General features: G+C 42.8%; 1 long non-coding RNA gene across 1 annotated transcript in view; it reads right to left on the bottom strand.

Annotated features, from left to right (window-relative positions):
• LOC112544327 (uncharacterized) overlaps positions 1–24,589 on the bottom strand; it is a 62,778-nt gene that overhangs the window by 20,692 nt on the left and 17,497 nt on the right. The window contains exon 2 of the long non-coding RNA XR_016350213.1: positions 24,126–24,253. This is a non-coding gene — a long non-coding RNA (uncharacterized LOC112544327). The remainder of the gene's footprint in view (positions 1–24,125; positions 24,254–24,589) is intronic.

Here is a 24,589-nt window from a genome sequence, read left to right as displayed (position 1 = left end):
CTTATTTCAGCCTTAGCTTTCATTAAAAACCTGCCTAATATTTTCATCTTCCTCCACTAAGTGCATTTAATGCTGTTAAAATGTGGAGGGGCAGGGGTTGTAGAGCCCTAGAGAGCAAAATCCTGTAAGTGTCCAAAGAAATCTCACAGCATGAGCAACTAGAAAGCCTGTGCCTTCCCTACAGTGCCTGTAGTAAAGGTACCAGCATGGAGGAGTAGATCAATCCACATTGCTGTTCAGTCTTTGCTCTGTCTGTTGATATTGCAAATGAAAGTGCCAATTAATGCAAATTGTGGTAGTTTCCGTAATATGGTTATTTGTCTACTAGCATTAAACTGGCAACTGTGTTCACATTGCACCTTATCTCGAAATAAGCCACACAATTTGAGCTATGCAAATTATGTAGCTTATTTTGAGTTAATTTTGAAAGAGAGTGCTATTCGGAAATGTCCCTTAATCCTCATGGAATGAGGTTTACAGGGACATTGGAATAGCAAGCCCGTTCTATTTCAAAATAACGGGCTTGCTCAAAAGACGCAGAATAGCTATTTTGGGATATTTCTGGTATCTGTAGTGTAGATGTAGCCATAGGTCACCAAAAGAACTGCCAGGCATTGGATGTGATTTACGAGAGGCTGGATACACAGGGCTTCATGTGGCATTATTAATCCGGGGCTACTTAGCCCCTCTATTTAGCATTTTCTGTATGCAATTGTGAATCTAAACAGTGTGCAGAACAGAGAGTTTTTCTAGTGGTGCTCACTGAATTCTCAGCCTTTGAATTTTAAGCATGAACTCAAGGCCAAGGGTGAAATCCCTGTTCTATTGAAGTCAATGGACTTTTTGGCATTGACTTCAGTAGAATTAGGATTTTATCCAAAATCATTTAAAGTTAAACCCTGACAATCTAGCCAACAGTTCTGAGAGTGCTTAATAGTCACAATATACCAATAGTTTCCCTTTTTTCCTGTCAGGGTCAGACAGGCCTATTTTGCTCTTTATCCATTATCAGATCAGAAATACAGAAGCAAGGGGCCTCTTTACTCGAAAGCTAGCAAGTCAGGATTGGCTACTGATTGGAGTACTGGGGGTTGAGTGGAGCCATCATAAGAGCTGAATAAAACCACTTAACTTCTCTGTGCCGAACTGTAGGGTGGTCCACTAGTGTTCTCTGGATTGCAATAGTGCCTAGAAGGCCAAGTCCTCGTTGTGCTGGGCATTACACAAACACATAGCTAGATATAGTCCCTTCCCCCAAAAAAAATTTACAATCTCAATAAACAAAAAGCTAAGAGGAGGAACAAACTGAGTGACTTGCCAGTCCTATTGGCAGAGCCAGGAACAGAATCCAGCTCTTTTGAGCTAAAGTCCAACATCTATTTACCCGACCGCACTATTCCTCTCCTCCAGATGTAAAATGAGGATCATCTTAATCTCATAGGGATCTGTGGTTTTAGTATTTGAAACATGTTTTGAGGTCCTTGGATGAAAATTGTTGCTATGTTCATGCAAAGTATTATCTTAGCACAAGCCTGTAGGAACAACTGAACCCAGTGTCTGGCTCAGCTCACATCCCTCTGAAGTGGATCCAGGTCCTACTGAAGTCAGCAGAAAGATGTCTATTGACTTCAGTGGGAAGCTAGCCCTTGACACTCATCCCCTTTGCAAACAGTGCAACAAGCAGCCACATTTTAGGCATCAGCCACAGCACATCGCTGTCAACCTTGAGGTAGTGATGAAAAAGGAGAAGGTGGTGACTGTAAACTTGGAAAGAGAGCAATGAGCTCTCTATAAATGCCTCAAGCTCCAGTGCCCAGAGAGTCAGGGAGAAGTATCCACAACAATAGGAAAAGAATTAAGACTGAATTACTGGAACCTTCGTAGGTTGGTACCAACCCAGGAAAACTTTTGGAAACCACCTTCAGATTTTTTTCAGCCCAATCCTCCAACTTGTCTCGATTACTCTGAAGCCTATCCCTATCTTCCATCCTATTTACCTCTCCCCCGAGCTTAATGTTATCCACAAACTTGCTGAGGGTGCAATCCATCCCCTCATCCAGATCATTAATAAATATGTTGAATGAAACCAGCCCTAGAACCAATCCTTGGGGAACTCTGCTTGAAACCGACCGCCAGCCAGACTGCAAGCCATTTCTCACTACCCATTGGGCCCAACAATCTAGCCAGCTTTTTATCCACCTTACAGTTCTTTTATCCAATCTAGTCTTCTTTAACTTGCTGGCAAGAATACTTCGGAAAACCATGTCAAAAGCTTTGCTAAAGTCAAGGTAAATCACGTCCATTGGCATCTCCATGTCCACAGAGCTAGTTACCTCATCATAGAAGGCAATCAGGTTGGTCAGGCATGATTTGCTCTTGCTGAATCCAGGTTGACTGTTCCTGATCTTTTTCCTCTCTTCCAAATGCTTCAAAATGGATTCCTTGAGGATCCTCTCCATGATTTTTCTGGGGACTGAAGTAAGGTTGACCAGTCTGTAGTTCCCTGGCTTGTCCTTCTTCCCTTTTTTAAAGATGGGCACTACATTTGCCTTTTTTCATTCTCCCAGGGCTTCTCCCGATCTCCATGAGTTTTCAAAGATAATGGTCAATGGCTCTGCAATGACATCTGCCAACTCCCTCAGCACCCTCGGATGCATTAAATCCAGCCCCATAGATTTGTGTATGTCTAGCTTTTCTAAATAGTTCTTAACCTGTTCTTTCTCCACCAAGAGCTGCCTACTTCCTTCCCATGCTGTGATGCCTAGTACAGTAGTCTGGGAGCTGACCTCATCTGAAGACAAAGGCAAAAAAAAGCACTGAGTACTTCAGCTTTTCCCACATCATCCTCCCTTATCCAGTAAGGGCCCCACACCCCTCCTGATCATCCTTTTCTTGCTAACATGCCTATAGAAACCTCTCTTATTCCTCTTCACATCCCTTGCTAGCTGCAATTCCAATTGCGCTTTGGCCTCCCTGATTACACCCTGCATTCTCGAGCAATATATTTATACTCCTCCCTAGTCATCTGTCCAAGTTTCCACTTCTTGTAAGTTTCCTTTTTGTGTTTAAGCTCGCCAAGGATTTCGCTGCTAAGCCAAGCTGGTCGTCTACCATATTTGCTTTTCTTAATGCGCATCAGGATGGTTTGTCCCTGTGCCTTGAATGAGGCTTCTTTAAAATACTGCCAGCTCTCCTGGACTCCTTTCCCCTTCATGTTAGCATCCCAGGGGATCCTGCCTGTCAGTTCTCTGAGAGAATCAAAGTCTGCTTTTCTGAAGTCCAGAGTGTGTATTTTGCTGCTCTCCTTTCTTCCTTTTGTCAGGATCCTATCATCAACCATCTCATGATCACCGTTTCCCAGGCTGCCACCCACCTGCCTTTCTCCTCCGCTGTTTCTTGACAGAACAGAACATGAAATGTACGGTTACTACCTGACACATTATGCTTTCCATGTCGCTACCAGATTAGCCTCCCTTTGGGACAAATAAAAAATAAAAAAGTGTGATGGGGGTACAAACCCACACCCATCAGGGTTAATGAACTATTGGGGGCCCCATCCGCCTCATACAAACTAACATAGAAGTCTTCAAGGAAAGTGCTACAAAGGGAGAGAGCCCAGCCTGGCTGAGAGAGAACGGACCTTGAGAGAAGACGGGTGGGGCCAGGAAATAGGAAAGGCTGCTACCAATCAGGTCTTCCCTGAGTGAATTGATATTTCCGTGTGTTTAATTTTGTTTTTAGAATATTCTAGAAAGGGTGGAACTGTTCTGTGACCTAGCTGGGAAACTAAATCACCTCAGCCTGGAAGGTAAGTGTTGGAGGCTGGACTGAGCAGTAGAAGACCAAGAGACGGAGCCTGCAGTGCCAAAAAGTATGGGGGTGCATAGAGAAAGGGAACAGCCACAAGATGACTCTAGGTATTTGCTTGCCACTAGGATTGGGGTTAAGTTTGGTAAAACTCGGGCACTAACAAGAAATGAAAACAGTACCTCTACCTCAGCTAAAAGAACAGCACGAATCTCATTCATCCTATCTTTATGGAAAGGCATTAAAATTCATTCTTGCATCCATATTAATACTTCATATTCATTTTCAGAAAGCACTCTTCAGTATTAATAACAGATGCTCCTTACAACTAATCCCTCACACATCCTGTCATTTGTTTTGGCTTTCAAACTTGCTGCTTTCAATGGATTTTTTCCCAAATAACATGCATCATTTTAGATGCCGAATCACTGTAACAGATGGAGGGGCCCCTAACCCTCCTCCCCCTCACTCCCCATCCTTTCTGATACACCTTTTACTGCCTTTTGTTTAACTAGGAAATAAAAACTACATTAGAGAACATGTACGATGCGGCAAAGAGCTCCTACGAGAACACGGATGTTTCAGAGATTAAGGAAGGAACATGTTCTTGGCACTAGACGATTACAAAGCTAGAAGGAGACTCAGGAAATCTGGGTTCAATTCCAGTCAGTCTCCCTGTGTGATCTTGGGCCAGGCACCTAATCTCTGTACCTCAGGCATAGGCACTGACCTCCTCTCTAGCCAAGGGGTGGGTGCTCAAAGTCCCCTCTATTTGAGAGGGGGGGCTGTGCTTGACTTCGCCTCTAGCTGGGGAGCAGAAGATTGGGGAGACGTGTGCGCCAGTGTTCCTGCTCAGGAAAGATTCAGATGCTGCCCAGATGATTAACAAAGCACCCACAGCTGGGTTTTTGTTTCACACATTTCCTCACTGCACATAGAAAAATTTATTCCGCACATGACAGTACGATTAGAGGGAACATTGGTGCATGCTTGACCTCACCTGTAGCCAAGGGCAGGTTGCACCCAACTTTCCCTTTAAACAGGGGTGGGGGAGCACTTCCTTCCCCCAAACCTCCACCCTGCCCGGCCTCTTCCCCGAGCACACTGCAAATCTGCACCTCCCCCTCCTGGAGCTTCCTGAACACCACTAACAGCTGCTTACCCAATTTGCTTTTAAACTCTAATAGGAATACATCTTGACTTGAGTAGGGAGTATGTGTCCCAGCCACGGCAGACACGCAGGCCTTAAGTCTGCTTGAACTAGAGCATTAAAATTAGCAAGGTTGTTAGGAACAGCATGGGTGGAAGATCGGGTAGAAACACTTACCAAAGAGGCCTGGGCACGTTTTTACTAGTGCAGCTCATCAGAACACTGTCCATGCTACCCCACTGGCTACCTCACGTGGAGCTCATGCATGTCTGACTGATTGGGAAGCACTCCATCTTAGTGTAGGCAGGCCCTATGCACATGCATAGCACAGATGGGAACCCATCCCAGCTGGAGCCTCTAGGCACTCCAGTAATAAAACTAAAGAAGGGTCAGTACTTTGAAAAGCAGAAAATCTGACCTGCAAGTTAGTCTGCCTCTGTTTCATAATTTCATGCTAGGGGCCAAATCCAGGCAAGCCCCACACCTGACTTAGATGATCTCTACAGGCAGTCCCCGGGTTACATACAAGATAGGGACTGTAGGTTTGTTCTTAAGTTGATTTTGTATGTAAGCTGGAACTGGTACATATTGTAGGGGAAACTCTAGCCAAACATTTCTCCAGAGCTCAGTTTTATTCTCCCACACCTCACTTCCCTCAGTCCTTTATTCTCAAGCTGAGGTGTCTGCTGAGAAAGGCTGCTCCGTGTCTCCCTGGTCTGCTGGGCGGGGCTCTAGCTTCGCGTCTCCCTGGTCTGCTGGGGGGAAGCAGCTAGTGCGGGGTTGCCTCACCCCGTTTGTAAGTAGGGATCCAATGTAAGTCGGATCCATGTAACCCGGGGACTGCCTGTAGTAGGATTGCTTAACCTGTCTATTCTCTTTGTATCCTCAATAAAAGAATAAGTCACTTCAAAGAAAGACTCACTGGACAAGACATGAATATTAGCATCAGGCATGTGTCATGATCTGTGTGTTCAGCGTGCCTGACTTTAATGATACCTGACAGAGGTAGGCCTCATTGCTTTGATAGCTAGCCAGCAGCTACTCCTTCCCACCCCTAGAAAAAGCAGTGCTGTGTGTTCTGGTGGGGAATTGTTTGAAAAAAAGGAAGAGACAAATGAAACCATTTCCGCTCCTGTAGGACAATCACTGCTGAATCCAAGGCAATGGATTCATAGCACCCTAGAATTTTGTTCCGAGAATCTCTTCCCTTCCTTCCAGAACCCCTAAGCTAGGTGACAATAAAAGGTAAGAGGTGCCATACACTAATACAGAAAGGCGTCTGGGGCTGCCAAGTTTCCTGTTCTCTAAAGTGCTGGCGTTGCTCCTGGAAAGAGGGAGAAGAACAGTCTGTGAAAGTGCTATGGTCTCACATGGTTGAAACATCTGCTGGAATCATGAGGGGTTTTATTTCTCTCCTTCTTGGTCATGTTCATCAAAAAGCGATAGGCTGTGCACATCCTACAGTATTCTACCGGAGCCCTGCAGCATGAGGATGGTCAGAAAGAGGGCTCTTTAATTTTTATTACAAATAGGGCCGTTTTCCTCAGCTTTTGAAAGGGTCAGAGCACAATCAAAAAGGACCTTCAAAAGTCAAGCCAAATACGCACGGGATCAGGAAGTGAAAATGAAAGAAGGGGCCACAAAGGCTAATGAAAAACAGAGAGTCATTTTTAAAATAAAAGCTCTGGAGTGGGCCACCAAACGTAAAATCCTGACTCACCGGTCCAAAAGAGGCAAGGATTAAGCTAAATATTTAAGTGACTCTCACACCGATACTCATGTCTTGCTGTTCATAACTGAGGATACCAGTAGTGGGACCAGATAGCAAGTATAAAAAAATCCTGACAGGGTGATAGGTACCTATATCTGATTAAGCCCCAAATATTGGGACTGATCCTATAAAATCAGGATATCTGGTTACCCTAGGTACCACCCAGGAAACTTGTTCTATAGCTGATTAACAAATATTTTACTAAAGGATTTTAAACAATTATCATCTATAGCTTCTTCCAAGAGCACTGCGGGGATTAATTTTTATTTATTAACTGTGTTATAGGCCCTAGACAAGATAACCGTGTCCCTTTAAAATCAGTAATTTAAACATGCACAGGAACAGGAAGGAGAGTCTGAACCTCCAACTCGAACAATGCCCTCATTTCTGTACTTTCAGGTTTCTGAACTGATGCACTGCCGTGAAATTTGTGTCACAAGCCTACCAGAAATTGCCTCAGACGTATCCTGGATATTACACTCTGATGAATGTCATATGTATATAATGGAATACGTTTTGTCTCTTCTGAATTTGCACACATTTTGCATTTCTGGGCCACCATAAATATGCTTTTCTGAGGTATTACAAGGGTAATTAACAATTGGAACAGCTTATCAAGCGATGCAGTAAAATATCCATAAAGAAAGAGTGGCTGTCTTTCTAAAAGATAGGATTAGTTCAACCACACATTATGGGGCTCACTGAAGACATTACTGAGTAAATTTCTATAACATCTGTGTTCTGCAGGTCACATTAAGTGATCGTAATGTTCCCATCTAAAATCTATTATTTTAATACGTTTCAGCCAAATTCATTCCTTTGGTCTGGTTCCTTTGGTCTGGTTACATTAAAAGGCTTGGGTGGATTCAGGACAGAGGTGGGTAGGCCCATTAATGTTTTATTGTGCAGGTTTTTTAATAGATTAATGTTGTATTTTAATTTTAAGTAAATAACAACTACTCCCAATTATATTTAGTAATAATAAATAATTGGAAGTAATTATTCTGTCATGCAGACACTATCAAAATTCAAACAACAAATAGTAGATTCCATCAGGACACGTGCTTAGCCTTGACAAGCCACCAAAAAGGAGCAATTGACCGACAATTATTTGACCACGGTCAAGCATTATCAAATATTCCAGCAGGACTGTCCAGATGTACATGACTGCCTTCTTTATTGAAGGGGTTCAGATTTCCTTTATTAGCTCGCTTGCTCAAATGTCTTGTTCACTCATTTGACTACATGCTAATGCCACCTGTTAAGAAAGGTTGAATTAATTGAAAGTTCAGATTTTTATTGGCTAGAATGTTCTAGAACAAATCTTTTATGTATGCAACAGACCAGACCAACATACAGAAGTTAACTGAGAAGGGAAGAGAGGGAGGGAGAGGAGTGTTCAACTGTCTTTAAGCCTCCTCCCCAAACACAAAGAGAAAAGATGCATGGCCATTAAACCACAGCAAACCTTTTTGAACAGAAGTATCACATTTTAGTAACATCGCCAACCTCAGCAAAGCAAGCAACCCATATAAAGTACCCAGGTAAATAATGACCCCACTCCTCTCAATAAATAAATCATCACTCTTCCCTTCTCAGTAAATAAACCCCTTGATACCCACCACCATGTATCATCAGCCAAACCTTACTGATAATATGAAAACTTCTATGCTAAATGGTTCCAAATGCAACAATTACCGAATTGTCCCAGGACTAAACGAGTGTGTGAGAGAACACATCTCTGTAATGGTCCCCTCCTTATTGCTCTGTGTTCCTCCTTCTGCTAATATTATGAATCCATTGTGATTACTGCAAGGAAAAAGGACCACTGGTCCCCCTCCACCCTCCATGGTGTCTGGGAATAGGTAAGGTTCCTGAAAGGCAACATGTCCAGAAACATTTTGATTTGCTGCCTTCTTCTAAAAGAGCAGCAGTTTGGAACTGGTTGATTGAAATTCAACAGATACTACATAATTTAGAAAGCACTCCAAAAGTAGTGAGACTTTAACTACAGCGACATAACAAATTAGGCAGAGCCAGGGAAAGCCTAAATCATTTGTATGGAATTATTTTACTAGACATGAACATGGAAACATTGTTAAAGCTAAGTGCAAGTTGTGTTCTTCTGAGTAAGTGATACAGATAGACTGGAGAAACTTAGTGAATTCTTGTGGTTTGTTTCCAGCTATCAAAGACAGACTGCTGCAGTCAAACAGCAAGAGAGGGAAAATACATCTGCATCAAATTTTTCATCTGTGCATTCTCCTACTACTTCTATTTGGCAGCAACTTATGAAATACAGGGTCTTTTGATGAAGATAGCAACAATCAACGTGAAACTAATTCCAATTCTTCATCTTGTAATAAGAATTTTGCTATACCTTCTGCTTCAGCATCAAAAATTCCTACTCCTGGAAAATCTTCACATTTTCATCGAAGTGGTACTTAGAGGTTTTGGAATAGAATATTCCACGACCAGAAAGACTTACGCCTGTACTTGATAGAAGTATTGATGCTAACAATACATCATTGTAAGTACAGGCAGTCCCCGGGTTACATGGATCCGACTTACATCAGATCCCTACTTACAAACGGGGTGAGGCAACCCCGCACTAGCTGCTTCCCCCCAGCAGACCAGGGACACGCCAAGCTAGTGCTCCCACAGCAGACCAGGGAGACGCGGAGCGGCTTTTCTCAGCAGACACTTCAGCTTGAGAATAAAGGACTGAGGGAAGTGAGGTGTGGGAGAATAAAACTGAGCTCTGGAGAAATGTTTGGCTAGAGTTTCCCCTACAATATGTACCAGTTCCGACTTACATACAAATTCAACTTAAGAACAAACCTACAGTCCCTATCTTGTACGTAACCCGGGGACTGCCTGTAATCAATAAATCCTAATGCTAGAATTTTTTCGTCGTGTGTGTCCCATTTACAAACTACCAAGAAGGAAATGATCTTTCAAGAAGTCTGCTGAACTCTGAAGCACAAAATGTGAAAGAGAATAGATATCCTTATTCTGAATGTTCCTCACATCTCTCTCCTGCCCAAAGGATGAAGCATCATCCCCAGACTTTGTGGTAACTCCACAACTCGTTCTAATGCACAATTGAGCATCAATACACAGCCCAGTATAGTTATCAGCAATATACACACAAAACATTATATCTGTCATGACCTACAAAACAGCTAATGTGAAACCTGGTGATAAATAAATATCCCATGCCTTTTGTTATGGATGTACTGTCCCTCTGATGCATCTTTTTATAGGTGATGTTAAAGATCTGACAGCTTTCTCATCATGTGTCAGAAGAAAAAAGCATTATCAAGTTTTTTTCACAAGCAAACAAGTACCAGCTGTCATTTTTCAGTGTCATTTAGTGCCACACTAAATTCCATGGTGGAAAATGTTGTGTCCTGCCTGCATTCTAACCACAGGGGAAGAAATTCTTTCAACTGCTACCTGTGCAGAACAAATCTCTTTGGTTTGGGGAATCATCCATTCAAAAACCAGAAATAGACTGAAGACCCACAGAGAAGCTCCTGATCCTGCAGCACAGTTTAAGTTTAGAGAAAGCAGTGGCAAATGTACAGTTAACTCACAATTCATCAGGTGAAGAGAAAAAGGGAGATACTGACGAATTTGATGGTGGACAGCAAAGATATAAGTGAAGTGATTAAAGTTGAAAAATATAATGAAAAAGCAAAATAGCTAGCTTCCCGACTACCTAGCATAAGCGCATTTAAAAATTACTTGTTTTCTGATAGTTGCTATGTGTTTTATTTCTGTTTAATTACATTTTTCTTTCTTGAATAATTTCACCTTTAAATAGTAAGTTCACATAGTTAAAAAGGTAATACTTATTCTTTTCATTTTTAGAACTTCATTTCATTGTGTTTCATGTTTTTCTAAGTTAAAATAGCTTGGTTTTGTAATTAGACATAAGTATATATGGCTAAGAGATCAAAACATCTTACTCTTTTTCTGTTATTCTTCTAATAAATTTGTGCTTTGAAACATCTGACCATGTGTAACACTATGGGACAATGTTGGGCTAATGTTCAATCAGTCAATTGATCACCTATTTTTGGATAGGTCAAATGATTATCTCCATCTGCTTCAACTCTGACCACTAGAAAGGTACTTCCTATCTCCCTTGCCAAATACAAACCGATAAATTAAAAGTAGCACAATGTATCTAGCAGTTAGTACTATACAAATATCTGGAAAAGTGCCATTATTAAACTCAGGCATGTACCCAAAAAAGTTACCATAAGAAATCACATTTTTTGGTCTTCATTCTGCAAGTCTGATTCATGGAGACCTTCTAAAATATTACGAAGGATTTATTAGTCATAATGTTGGAGGTATTTGAATTAAAAGTGAAAACTCAATAGACTCAATACAAACTGGTCCCAAATCACCTTCAGAAAGTGACATAGGGTGTTTGAAGATTTTTGGGGATAGTGGAAGGCCATCAATCACTTAACTGTAGTTACACAATAGAATATAGCTCCCTAAAGCCTCATAAACCATGGGAAGACATTCAGCATCCTCTTCCTTTCCCATTTCACTGTCTTTCCCCAGCTGATATTAACCATGACAACCTGTCTCTTTGTGTTAGCCTCAACCTGCCTCTCTATCCTCAGTACTCTCTGGACAGAACAGACTTCTGTTTGCTTGTCTTATATATTGCCAAGTAACATTTCCCGATAAATGTCAAGACTTTCTATAGGTCAGCTCGATACAGAGTACAGCTTGACCTCCTTCACAGAGGAAGCCAATAGTACAAGAAAGAAAACCTTTGCTCCATCCATTTTAAAATACTTGTTATGGGGAAATGTTTCTGTTGAGTATTCTTTATCAGACAGAGGGAGGCAGCATAATTGTAAGGTGCAGCGAGGAGGAGTCTGGCTTTTAATTCTTTACTTTCTTGCTCTTACGACACTCTCCCATAGTGGCATTTCTCTGTTTAAAGTACGTACTGTGAAATGTCATCCCAGAACTTCTTTAAGTGCCACAGAAGGGGAACACAACTTCCCGTTTAATCTTAAAGTTGTTGGGATTAGGGTGGGAAGCAGAGGGGCACAATTAATTTAACCTGTGCCCCAGGGAGCTCCGGTGAGTAAAAAGTTTGTTCCTTTTCTTTCCTTTTCCCCTCTAAATATGTTTATGTGACCAAAGAATTTCAAATTGGAGTCCAATTATAGGCTAAAGCAAGGGCAGGGCCCCTGACTAGCCTGGATCTGGCCCTTGAGGCTCGGGGCTCCCCCAGCATTGGGGAGCCTGCATCGGTGCAACCCCCACCATTCTTCTAAGGGGCCGAAGCACACAAAATCTACTAGCCCGAGCCCCCCAAGGCTCTGGTGTGTGAACGGAATGTGGGAAGTGTCTCTCTCCTCAGTTGAGGGACACATCAGTGAGGGGGGGGGGGGTTCTTCTCTTTTTTGCTTTTCACTTGTGTGTAGCCCCTGACTGATTTGTCCGTGGGTCAGCAGCCCCTAAGGTTCCCCATACTTAGGCTAAAGTCTTCCCACAGGTGGGGTTATGCTAAATAAGTAGAGCCAGGATACAAACAGTGTCTGATATATAATGGTATTAACAGGCGGTACAGACACCTGCTGACTACCTGTGGTGTCTACATATGGGCATGGTTCATTATGTTTAGATCTAGATTGACTGTTCAGGTCTAGCTTTAGTTTAAGGCTCCTAGCCCAGATTTTCACAGTACAATACATAAATACTAATACAATATCAGGAAAAGTATATGCCTCTTATTGCAGCATCTTAGCCTTTTAAATTCAAAATGTATACAATTGTGTATGGAATGTGGTAAATTCCCTACTTAACAGCCAACATTTTGCTAGCACTTATTGTAATGACACATGTTCTAAGTGCAGCTGAAAAACAGGGTGGAACCAAAAAAAAAAAAAACCCCACCCAGGACTTAAAACAGGCTTAGTTATCCAACACAAATAAATCTACAGAGCCAGCTTCAAATATTTATATCAGAAGCTTAGCCAGTCAAAGAGGTATTTCTCAGTAAGATGATAAGACACTGATCTGGTGAACTGAAAATCTAAAAGACAGACAAATATATTATACATAGGAAAGCACCAGTCCACCATGAATTTCTAAGTTTACTCATTGCAGCCAAATTCTTGTTTTGTCCTTAATAGCTGTATGTCTTTATCATAAATTCTCATCAACATCCACCAACCCACTATAGTCAGTTGTGTTGGACACAGGACAGGGAGTCAAGAAACTTTTGATCTGTTGGGAGGCTTACCACAACTTACTTTATAACCCCCACTAAGTACCTTTACAAATCCATCCCTCAATGTCTCCTCTTCCACAAGGAAGGCAATCATTTTATAAGCTTTGACATCAGCATTTAACAAGTGTTCTGTAAACACTGCATATTAATGGATCAGCTATTATCACCTAGGCAAACCAAATCCTCCATCGCAAACAAATATACATATTCACTCACCAACAATGTTGTTCGTGAATGTATTTAAATCCAATTAAACTATGTAACAACTGAGTTAAAAGTCTCATGTCTAGACTCCGGGGTGAAGTGTTTCATATATAAACAAATGTATCAAATACAAACATACATCATGGCTGCTAAAAAACAACTAGAGCTAAGGGAGTGGTTCTCACCTCATTAAAATATGGGACAGAAATATTGTCCCTTTTCTGGGAAGAAATAAAATGGTATTGGGGCTCTCAGAGCCTGACCAATTTCAATGATTTCTTGTGGGAACACTTTCAGAATGATTTGTGCCTCTACTGGCATTCTGCCCATAAATTTTTAATCTCTGTTCCAACAAATGAACTTTGGCTTTTCTAACAAACTTGTAAATTTTCCCTGTTCTTCCCTTCAGAAATGATCCTGAGTAAAATACTAGCAGTGGGTGAATTCAAGGTGATGCAATTCCACCCCTCCATAATGACAGGCAATTGTGAAGATGAAATATATCAGTCAAGGCCATGTAGCCCAGGGGGATTTTAAAGGCTACTTCCCCGCAATAATAATAGTTACGGGAATATTCAAATATTGTTTCGCCAATAAAATTTTAACACCTCAAATGGAGAAGATCAAATCTGAAGTTCCCTTCTGAAGTTCGAACCTGCCATCAACCTGTGTACGGTGCTACGCTCAAACAAATGGCAATGAGGAGTGCTACGAAATGGTAGTATTGGGATTGTTTAATATTCTGAGTTTGAATCCTTCCTACCCTACATTGGGCAAGCTCAGGACATCCCCACGCACTTAACCATTCTTTGCCTGCCCTCTGCTGTTCAGCCCCCTAACTTAGGCCCATAGGGGTCCCACAGGCCAGTGTATTATAATGCTAACCAGATGATGCTTCCTGTTTATGAAAGATTAACCTCAAGCAGAGTTAAATAAACTTGTTTATAACAAACTCAGAGTTCAACAGCCAAGCAGTTTATGAGCCCAAGGTTTTGTTAATTGTAAAGCTGGCTGGAAAATAGGAGGGGAAACGAAGTCTGTCATTTTTCTTTCTAGTTTTATTCTTCCTTCCATTCTTGTTTCCCACCCCCCTCACCACCACCACCACCACCACCCACCCGCACTTCAACTCTTCTCTTCTACCCAGAAGTGCTGCCGTATATCTGTTTGTATTTTGTTTCAAAGCCACGTTGGGGCAGCAGGAGAATCCCAGTGTAAACAAACAATGTAGGTGCAAATCCAGAACAGCTACTGCAAAGGCTAGAATCCTGCTGGCAAGCAAGGGCAGAAGATGAATTTGAGAATTAGCCCAACCTGCTGCTGTTGAAGTCATGTTTTAATTGTATTGTGTCAGTGACTACAGACCCTTATCAGAGATGCACTATAGGCACTGGACAAAACAAAAGCCCCGAAGAGTTTATAAACCACATCAAGGGCATAATATCCTTTGACTTCAAAGGGAAATGGGATTGATCCTGAATGAAGGAAATGAATCCTATCCCCTCTCCATGGTTTCCATCTTTGGTCTGTTTCAGATTAAGAAACAGAGGCAAGGGCGTTGCTGTTCACAAGCAACCTTAATGTTCCAAACAGAGAAACCAGCCAAAACAGAGGGATTACCGCATCCAATCAGAGCTCAGAGGTTTGCATAGTCACAGCTGATTGATTGAAAAATAACTGAACAGAGATTGCACAGATCAAATGCCTACAACCGCAATGCAAAAAATACTGAATGTACAACTCTGTTGCAGGAGGTAGTCTCAAAACTAGTAGAAAAATATTTATTTATTTATTTATTTATATATATATATATATATATATATACACACACACACACACACACACACACACACACACCTACAACATTAGCATATGACAAATTCCTTCATTTTTCCCCAAGTTTTAGGAGATACTTACAATTGCTTCCATGTGCAACACATTTGGAGAAATGTCATTTTTGTTACTTTTGTAACTGCATAAACTGGTTGAGCTAAAAAAAATTCCTCGGAGATCTCTATTTTCTGTCAGCATGACAGGTTCGCTGCCGCAGCAGCCCCTGTGCTGGGATGTTATGTTTCAGGACTTCTCCTCTTGGACCCCCTGTAATCTATTGTTTTGGTTCTGCAGCGGTCTGCTGCTTCGAGGCCAGGTCACCTTCCAGTTCAGGCCTCTTCTGAGGTAACAGAAAAAGTATACACATAATGATCCCAAATTCTAGATGCCTTTATGCCAGCCCTTCAGCCCTCACGTGACACCCATCTGTCATTGCTTCTAAGTCCGGAAGCCTGAAACTTCTCTTCTTGTTGAGGGAACAGCAGGGGAGCCCTGGCCCATCCTTTCCTCTGGGATCGAGCCCGGAGACCTGTGATAGGGAGCAAAGGACCATGCCTTGCAATCTCTTGCAGTCATTCTTGGAGGCTACTGCCTTCTCCCTGTTGGTCAGCATCCCTCACAGACGAGACTCCTTCTGTGGTTGCTTCCCAAACTGTCACTCAAAGCCACCTTCAGAAGCAGGCTCTCACTCTCCAAAAGACACGAGTCCTCTAATTCAGACAGGCACTCCATCCCTAACACAGGAGTCCTCCCAGCTCTCATTGGAGCGGGGGGGTATAATCTAGACAAGCTCTGAAGTCTGGGCCAGCTTCTCCTTCAACTGGCCCCTCTCCCCCCATTAGTCCCCAGGTTCAAAGTTCAGCAGTCCAGTCTTCTCCTGGTATTGTCTTGCCCTGATATGAGGAAGACAGTGTATATGCTTGCTGGTCCCCTTGTCCCTGCTCATCCACAGTTGGTTGGGAGAGTGGGGAGCCTGGCCCCTTATAAGGCTCCTGTCCCAGGCCTTTAAAGAGACAGTAAGGGGTTTTCTTTCCAAACACTATTTATCCCTGGCTGGGGACCTCTTCCTCTCTTCCAATACCTCCCATTTCCTATGTCCTTGTAAAATGTCAAGGAAGATAACACCACTTTTATTACCCCCAGGGTATTTACACAGACTCTGGAATGAAGCTGTATAATATCTATTTTGCTTCAATATTTTATACCCTTTTCTTCTGCACTCTGTTTTGAAAGATGTATATAAATGTTATAGTGATTTGTGTTTTGTTTTGAATATTTGATAGACATCCTTAATTGTAACTTGTAAGATATCATGTAAAAACATAAGGATGATTCATTCAAAGAGAAGCCCTAAGTGATGGTTTCGGAGCCATAAAATAAATCATAAAAAAGAGCTTTTGTTTTACCCCTTTTTGCAAGAAAATCAAATACTTCTATTTCAAACTTCACAAATTCTAGACATGCCCCTATGAAAAATAATGTATTTGATCATGCCTGAATGTCATCATTCTTTATACTCTAAAGCCACACATCTATTTTGGGCAAATGCATTGGAGAAGACCTATTACTTCTAATTCATGTTTCCCAAAACGTAGACTATACCTGAAATGCTTAAGAGGACATATGCCTCTTTTGAGATGTTTAACTGAAGTATTATTGTAGCCTTGTCGGTTCCAGGATATTAGAGATATTAGGATCCACCAACCCAAAGTGGCACCAGACTCTGACAGAAAAATAGAGGCAAAACTTGCAGATATATCTCCACTGCTACAATGATCAATACTTACCACCGCATGCCTTTCAAGATCTATGAGTCCCTACACATGCCTAGCACAAAAGATTATGTACCTCATCCAGTGCCCTAAATAACGCAACAAGTATCTGGATGAAACCAAACAATCACTACTGTCTCAAATGAACCTACACAGAAAATAAAAGACAAAAACACTTGTGGCTAAACACTTCTCCCAAAACAATCACTCCACCATTCACCTCTCAGTCCTTTTTCAGAAAGGAAGCCTACATAACATCTTCAAAAGACAAACCTGGGAACTTAAATTCCAACTTTGCTAGACTCAAAAAATCAGGGTCTTAAGAAGCAGACAGGGGACTGCAGACAGGGGAGTTGAAGAGGGAGAGCAAAGCGACCCCACCGCCAAAGAGGCTACCCGGTGAGAGTACAAGCTGTGGTGTGAGTGTGTGTGTGTGCCTGACTGTTTGCATTTTACAGTTTGAAGTGTGAATTGAGTCTGATTCCAGGTGAGTGCTAGCAGTTTCAGCTTCTGTGGCAGTTGGGACTGAGAGCCTGCCATTGTTCCCTTGATTGCCTCTGATTAGCCTCAGGCTCAGCCTTCCCCTGTGTGACTCAGAAGGGGGCAGGCCTGACCTAGGCAAGCAGGCTTTAAAAAGCCAGAGCAGTGCGACCAGGGGAGCGAAGCAGACAGGGGAGTTGAAGAGGGAGTTGAGCAGAGGGAGTGACTGATGGTGATGAAGACCCGAAGCGCTTGTGCCAGTACTTCTCCTGTCTCCTCCACCTGTGCCTGTATCCAGACAGAGAACCTGAGCATGGATGCCTCTACCCAGGTCCTGGTGTGGTCTTGCTGTATTTGTGGCTTGCAATCCCCACTGAGTGATCTCCAGGCTGGGGGAGACAACCGTTGTGAAAGGTGCCTGCTGGTGGAATCTCTCAGGCAGCAGGTGGGAGAGCTACAGGAGGAGGTGGCCAGGCTGAGGAGCATTCGAAGCCATGAGGAATTCCTGGAAAGTATTCCTGTGGAGTCCACGGAGGTCACTGTCCTAGGATGTGGGACTGTTGACCAGCCACGTATGGAGGAGGCAGTGGTGCAGGGTGAGCACTGGCAGCTGGTTACTTCCGGCAGCAGGCAGTGTTCCACCCCTGCTCCTAACCCTCCCACTGTGTTGTTACATAACCGTTACACTTTACTTTCAGCAGGAGACAAGGAGTCACCCCCCACAGTGGAGGAGACCAGGCCTTGCACCACCAAGGTTGAGCAGTCTCCTGCCACCACTGCGAGGAGGAAACGTAAGGTAGTGGTGGTTGGAGACTCTCTTCTGAGGGGAACGGAGGCACCCATCTGTCGCCCTGACAGCTCATCTCGAGAGGTATGCTGTCTGCCAGGGGCCCGTATCCGAGATATTACGGAGGCATTGTCGAGGATTATCCAGCCCTCTGACTACTACCCCATGCTACTCATCCATGTGGGCACAAATGATACTGCCAGGTGTGACACTGAGCGGATCAAGTGTGACTACAGGGCTTTGGGAGTACAAGTGAAGGAGTTTGGAGCGCAGGTGGTATTTTCTTCTATCCTTCCTGTCAAAGGTAGGGGCCCGGGCAGAGAGAGGTGCATCCTGGAGGTGAATGCCTGGCTGCGACGATGGTGTCGCCAGGAGGGATTCGGCTTCCTTGATCACGGGGTGCTCTTCCAGGAGGGACTGCTTGGCGGAAATGGAGTTCACCTTTCCAGGAGTGGGAAGGCCTTGTTTGGACACAGACTGGCTAACCTTGTGAGGAGGGCTTTAAACTAGGTTTGTCGGGGGCAGGTGAGCAAAGCCCACAGGTAAGTGCTGAATGTGCGGGACTGGGAGATGGGTTGGAAATGGGGGGGACTACGGCCTATAATGGCAAGGAGAAAGGAGGGTCAGGGCACAACAGGGAGGCAAGATCAAATCAGTATCTTAGATGCCTATATACAAATGCGAGAAGTATGGGTAATAAGCAGGAAGAACTGGAATTGCTAACCAATAAATACAACTATGATATCATTGGTATTACAGAAACCTGGTGGGATGGGACGCATGATTGGAATATTGGTATGGAAGGGTACGGCTTGCTCAGGAAGGACAGACAGGGAAAAAAGGGAGGAGGGGTTGCCTTGTATATTAAAAATGTACACACTTGGACTGAAGTGGAGATGAACGTAGGAGATAGCTGTGTAGAGAGTCTCTGGGTTAAGCTAAAAGGGGTAAAAAACGAGGGTGATATCATGCTAGGAGTCTACTACAGGCCACCTAGCCAGGTGGAAGAGGTGGATGAGGCCTTTTTTAAACAATTAACAAAACTATCCAAAGCCCAAGATTTGGTGGTGATGGGGGACTTCAACTATCCAGACATATGTTGGGAAACTAACACAGCGAGGCACAGGCTATCCAATAAGTTTCTGGACTGCATTGGACACAACTTTCTGTTTCAGAAGGTTGAAAAAGCTACCAGAGGAGAAGCTGTTCTGGATTTGGTTTTAACAAATAGGGAGGAACTAGTTGAGAACTTGAAAGTGGAAGACAGTATAGGGGACAGTGATCACGAAATAATAGAGTTCATGATCTTAAGGAAAGGTAGAAGGGAGACCAGCACAATTGAGGTTATGGATTTCAGGAAGGCAGATTTTGATAAGCTCAGAGAACTTGTAGGTAAGGTCCCATGGGAAGCAAGACTGAAGGGAAAAACAACTGAGGAGAGTTGGAAGTATTTCAAAGGGACGTTGTTAAGGGCCCAAAAGCAAACAATTCCGCTGTGTAGGAAAGATAGAAAATATGGCAAAAGACCAGCTTGGCTTAACAAGGAGATCTTGCATGATCTCAAAATAAAAAAGGAGTCATATAAAAAATGGAAACTAGGACAACTAACAAAGGATGAATATAGGCAAGCAACACAGGAATGCAGGGCCAAGATTAGAAAGGCAAAGGCACAAAATGAGATCAAACTAGCTACAGGCATAAAGGGAAACAAGAAGACCTTTTATAAATACATTAAAAGCAAGAGGAAGACCAAGGACAGGGTAGGCCCACTGCTTAGTGAGGAGGGAGAAGCAGTAACAGGAAACTTGGAAATGGCAGAGATGCTCAATGACTTCTTTGTTTCGGTCTTCACCGAGAAGTCTGGAGGTGTGCCTAACGTAGTGAATACAAGCAGAGAGAGGGTAAGTTTAGAAGATAGGATACACAAAGAACAAGTTAAAAATCACTTAGGAAAGTTAGATGTCAGCAAGTCACCAGGTCCTGATGAAATGCATCCCAGGATACTCAAGGAGCTGATAGAGGAGGTATCTGAGCCTTTAGCTATGATCTTTGAAAAATCATGGCAGACAGGGGAGATTCCAGAAGACTGGAAAAGGGCAAATATTGTGCCCATCTATAAAAAGGGGAATAAGAACAACCCAGGAAACTACAGACCGGTCAGTTTAACGTCTGTCCCAGGGAAGATAATGGAGCAGGTAATTAAGGAAATCATATGCAAACACTTGGAAGGTAATAAAGTGATAGGGAATAGCCAGCATGGGTTTGTGAAGAACAAGTCATGCCAAACTAATCTGATAGCTTTCTTTGATAGGATAACGAGCCTTGTGGATAAGGGAGAAGCGGTGGATGTCATATACCTAGACTTTAGTAAGGCATTTGATACGGTCTCGCATGATATTCTTATTGATAAACTAGGCAAATATAACTTAGATAGGGCCACGATAAGGTGGGTGCATAATTGGCTGGATAAACGTAGTCAGAGAGTTGTTGTTAATGGTTCTAAATCCTGCTGGAAAGGGATAACAAGTGGAGTTCCTCAAGGGTCTGTTTTGGGACCCGTACTGTTCAATGTCTTCATCAATGATGTAGATATTGGGATAGAGAGTACGCTTATTAAGTTTGCAGATGATACCAAACTGGGTGGGGTTGCAACTTCTTTGGAGGATAGGGACATAATTCAAAATGACCTTAGCAAGTTAGAGAAATGGTCAGAGGTAAACAGGATGAAGTTTAATAAAGAGAAATGCAAAGTGCTCCACTTAGGAAGGAACAATCAGTTCCATACATACAAGATGGGAAGCGACTGTCTAGGAAGGAGCATGGCGGAAAGGGATCTAGGGGTCATAGTGGACCACAAGTTGAATATGAGCCAACAGTGTGATGCTGTTGCAAAAAAAGCAAATATGATTCTAGGTTGTATCAACAGGTGTGTTGTAAGCAAAACTCGTGAAGTCATTCTGCCGCTCTACTCTGCACTAGTTAGGCCTCAGCTGGAGTACTGTATCCAGTTCTGGGCACCACATTTCAAGAAAGATGTGGAGAAATTGGAAAGGGTACAGAGAAGAGCGACAAGAATGATTAAAGGTTTAGAGAACATGACCTATGAAGCCAGGCTTCATGAACTGGGCTTGTTTAGTTTGGAAAAAAGAAGATTAAGGGGGGACATGATAGCGGTTTTCAAATATCTAAAAGGGTGTCACAAGGAGGAAGGCGAAAATTTGTTCCTCTTGGTTTCTGAGGACAGGACAAGGAGTAATGGGCTGAAAGTGCAGCAGGGGAGGTTTAGATTGGACATTAGGAAAAAATTCCTAACTGTCAGGGTGGTCAAATATTGGAATAAATTGCCAAGGGAGGTGGTGGAATCTCCCTCTCTGGAGATATTTAAGAACAGGTTAGATAGACATCTGTCAGGGATGGTGTAGACGGAGCTTGATCCTGCCTTGAGGGCGGGGGGCTGGACTCGATGACCTCTCGAGGTCCCTTCCAGTCCTATTATTCTATGATTCTATTCTATGATTCTATGGCTTGTCACAACAATCTGTAACCCACTAACCCTTTTTGTCCTGTGCTTGCAGGGTATGAATGGGACACTTCACCTGGAATATTCCCTTAAAATATGTTATATTATGCTAAACAATCTGTTCCACATTGTATTGAGTTGTGACACTAGGAGTACCTCTTTCAGACCTGAAGAAAAACTCTATGTAGCCTTGTCACTTTTCCCTTTCACCAACAGAAGTTGGTGCAATAAAACTTAAAAATATCACCTCACCCACTTTGGCTTTTTAGATGTGTATTTGCCAGTATTTTGAACCCAAATGAAAACCTTCATCTATAATGCCATTGCTATAGAAATAGTGAGGGGCTTTATATATCAATAGATCAAGACAATTTGATGCAACAACTGGCTGTGGATGTAAGAAGCCATCTGAGTATATAATTATTGATCTTAAAAAGACATAAGTTGCATTGCTATTTTGGGATACCGGAAGTATTCTGAAATAGCAATGCTGCATCTTCAAAAGCGCCCACTATTTCCCGAAATAGCAGATGCGCTATTCCAGCATCCCTGTAACCCTCATTACAGCACCAAATTTAAAAATAAGCTCTTTTGATTTAGACTCTGAATAAGCTATGCAATTTGTGTAGCATAAATTGCATAGCTTATTCCAACAGAAGGGTGCTGTCTAGACATCCTCTTAATGATGTACTGAGAAATTTCCCACAACGGCAAAGGCAATTAATACCCTGCTGCACACACATTATCAGATTACGTAATCAGGAGCTGAGAATACCAAGACGACCATCCCATGAAGGTAATAAGCAAATGAATGCATGACAGCAGCTGATATTTAAATCTAGCCAGTCCCTTGAAAAAGATGTGCCTTTCACCTGCAGTGAACATATAGAAAAACAATGCATACATCTCAGAGATTTAATATGAATGTAAGAGTCCTAATATTCATTAATGTGTGTGTCTCAGGACCACTCCTGGGATGCCTTCTTTTAAGTGACTCCTGAACCATGTAATTAAGCCGACCTATCCTTCAACATAAGCTGTGCTAGGCTGACAGAAGAACCCCTCCCTCATTGGCATAGACCCCGTGTCCACACTGAAGTGCTACTGCGGTGAAACAGAAGCACTGCAACATTTCAAGGGTAGACAAACCCTCAGGTACCCTAACACAGGACTCACTGCTGATGTGGGTTGTTGCTTCCAAAGGTAGGTCTACTCTTAAAACACAGCATGGGCCGCGCTGCTGTAATACTCAAGTGAAGATGCTTAATCTACCTCCTCAAGAGTTGGTAGCTATGGTAATGGGAGAGCTTCTCCCATCCACAGTGCTGTCCATACGGGGGTTAGGTCAGTATTACTATATTGCTCAGAGGTGTGGATTTTTCATGCTCCGATGAACTTATACCGATGGCAGTCTAATGTAGACCTGGCCTAAGACAACAGCATCTCTTCCAAGGATAGACCCATTCTCAAAAGGCACAATCTCTGCTTAAAAGCTCTCCTAAAACCAACAGAAAAGGACATTGCTGAAGTAACCACTGCTTAGGTTTTCTTTTGTTATTTCTTCTCTTTATTAACAAAATAGTAATAATAATCGTGATTATTTTAGAATCGTGATTATTTTTCTTGTTTTTCATTGCTGGGCCCTCTAGACCAGTGTTTCTTAAACTATGTTCCGCATAAAAAAATATTATTGTTTGGTGTTCCATGGTCTCAAAAAGTTTAAGAAACACTGCTCTGGACCATAGACACAATCCCAACAACCCCCGCTTCTCTCCTCTCCTTCCCCCACTCTTATAGGGAAATAATTAAGGGATTCCCACTGCGGCACTGAAAAGCCACCAAGGCTGAAGTAGCAACTGTGAGGGCTACGAAGTGTCTACCTCTCAATAGTTGTCTCTCTCCTCTTCTTGTATTGTAAAAATTCATGAAGGGCGGCCAAGGACGAGGTGCACAAGCATCTTGTTCCACAGTATCCAAGAACTGCTCAGCGCTCCTCTTCCAGACATCTCTTTTGCAGAATTAGCACCCCAGCAGTACAGAATGAGAGTAACAGAAGTGACCAAGTGTCCTGCTACCACCACATCTGGCAGATGACCCAAAAGGGCCAGCAAAGCCTGAGAGGGGGACCCCTCATTAGAAGTAACCAATGTTTTTTCCCCTCAGAATTATTTCTCTTTTACATTCTGTTTGATGATCAGGAGGCTGGGCTTTGTTACAGCCTATCGGCCTGCGAGGCAAAGGGCTGGGGAAATGAAGCTGTAGTGATAAATACGTGCACACAACTAAAACAGCAGAAACAAATGAATAATGTGTATCAAGTCGCAAGGACAAGAGGGTTGAGAGAGAAGGGACACCCGCACTCGGACACTCAGCCAATCACACACCACCCTATATATGCCCAGAGGAATTTCACACACAAGCCATATTAAAAGAAATTGAAATCCATTTGTTCACATAGTAACATTGACCTGAATCAGCACAAGCCATTCATTTACATTAAAGGGCCAACGTCACGTCAACTACTTACAGAGGTGATTGTTCACAGAGGCTTTGTCCACGGTGACAATACAGGAGACCCCAATAATAGTCTATTGAGCAGGGGCAGACTGACTGGCTATTGAATTCCATCTATGCTCTCCATATCATTTCCTTCATCTAAATGAATATATAAAACAATATGATCAGATAACATGCTCCTGGGTGCAGTAAAAAGGACTCGCTATTAGAAAAGCTATATATTTTAGCAAAGAATTAAATCTTTGACAACACTTTCCCCATCTCTGCCTCCCACCAGTAGTTCATACAAGTATTGTTCAAGCAAACATGACAAAGCACTCCACAAGAAGCGGGCACACTCAATATTCTAATGAAGGACAAAGGTTGGAGTTCAATATCCTCCACCCCCTGTCCTGCTGCTGAGTGACACCCGTTTATGATGAGAAGTGCCAAATTGGGAGAGGGGAAGTGAATGTAAGAAACTGCCAACAACAG

The sequence above is a fragment of the Pelodiscus sinensis genome, chromosome 8 (assembly GCF_052426305.1).
Source record: "Pelodiscus sinensis isolate ZL-2025 chromosome 8, ASM5242630v1, whole genome shotgun sequence".
NCBI lineage: Eukaryota > Metazoa > Chordata > Testudines > Trionychidae > Pelodiscus > Pelodiscus sinensis.
Note: the sequence above shows the minus strand (reverse complement) of the source record. Positions and strands in the feature narration are given on the sequence as shown.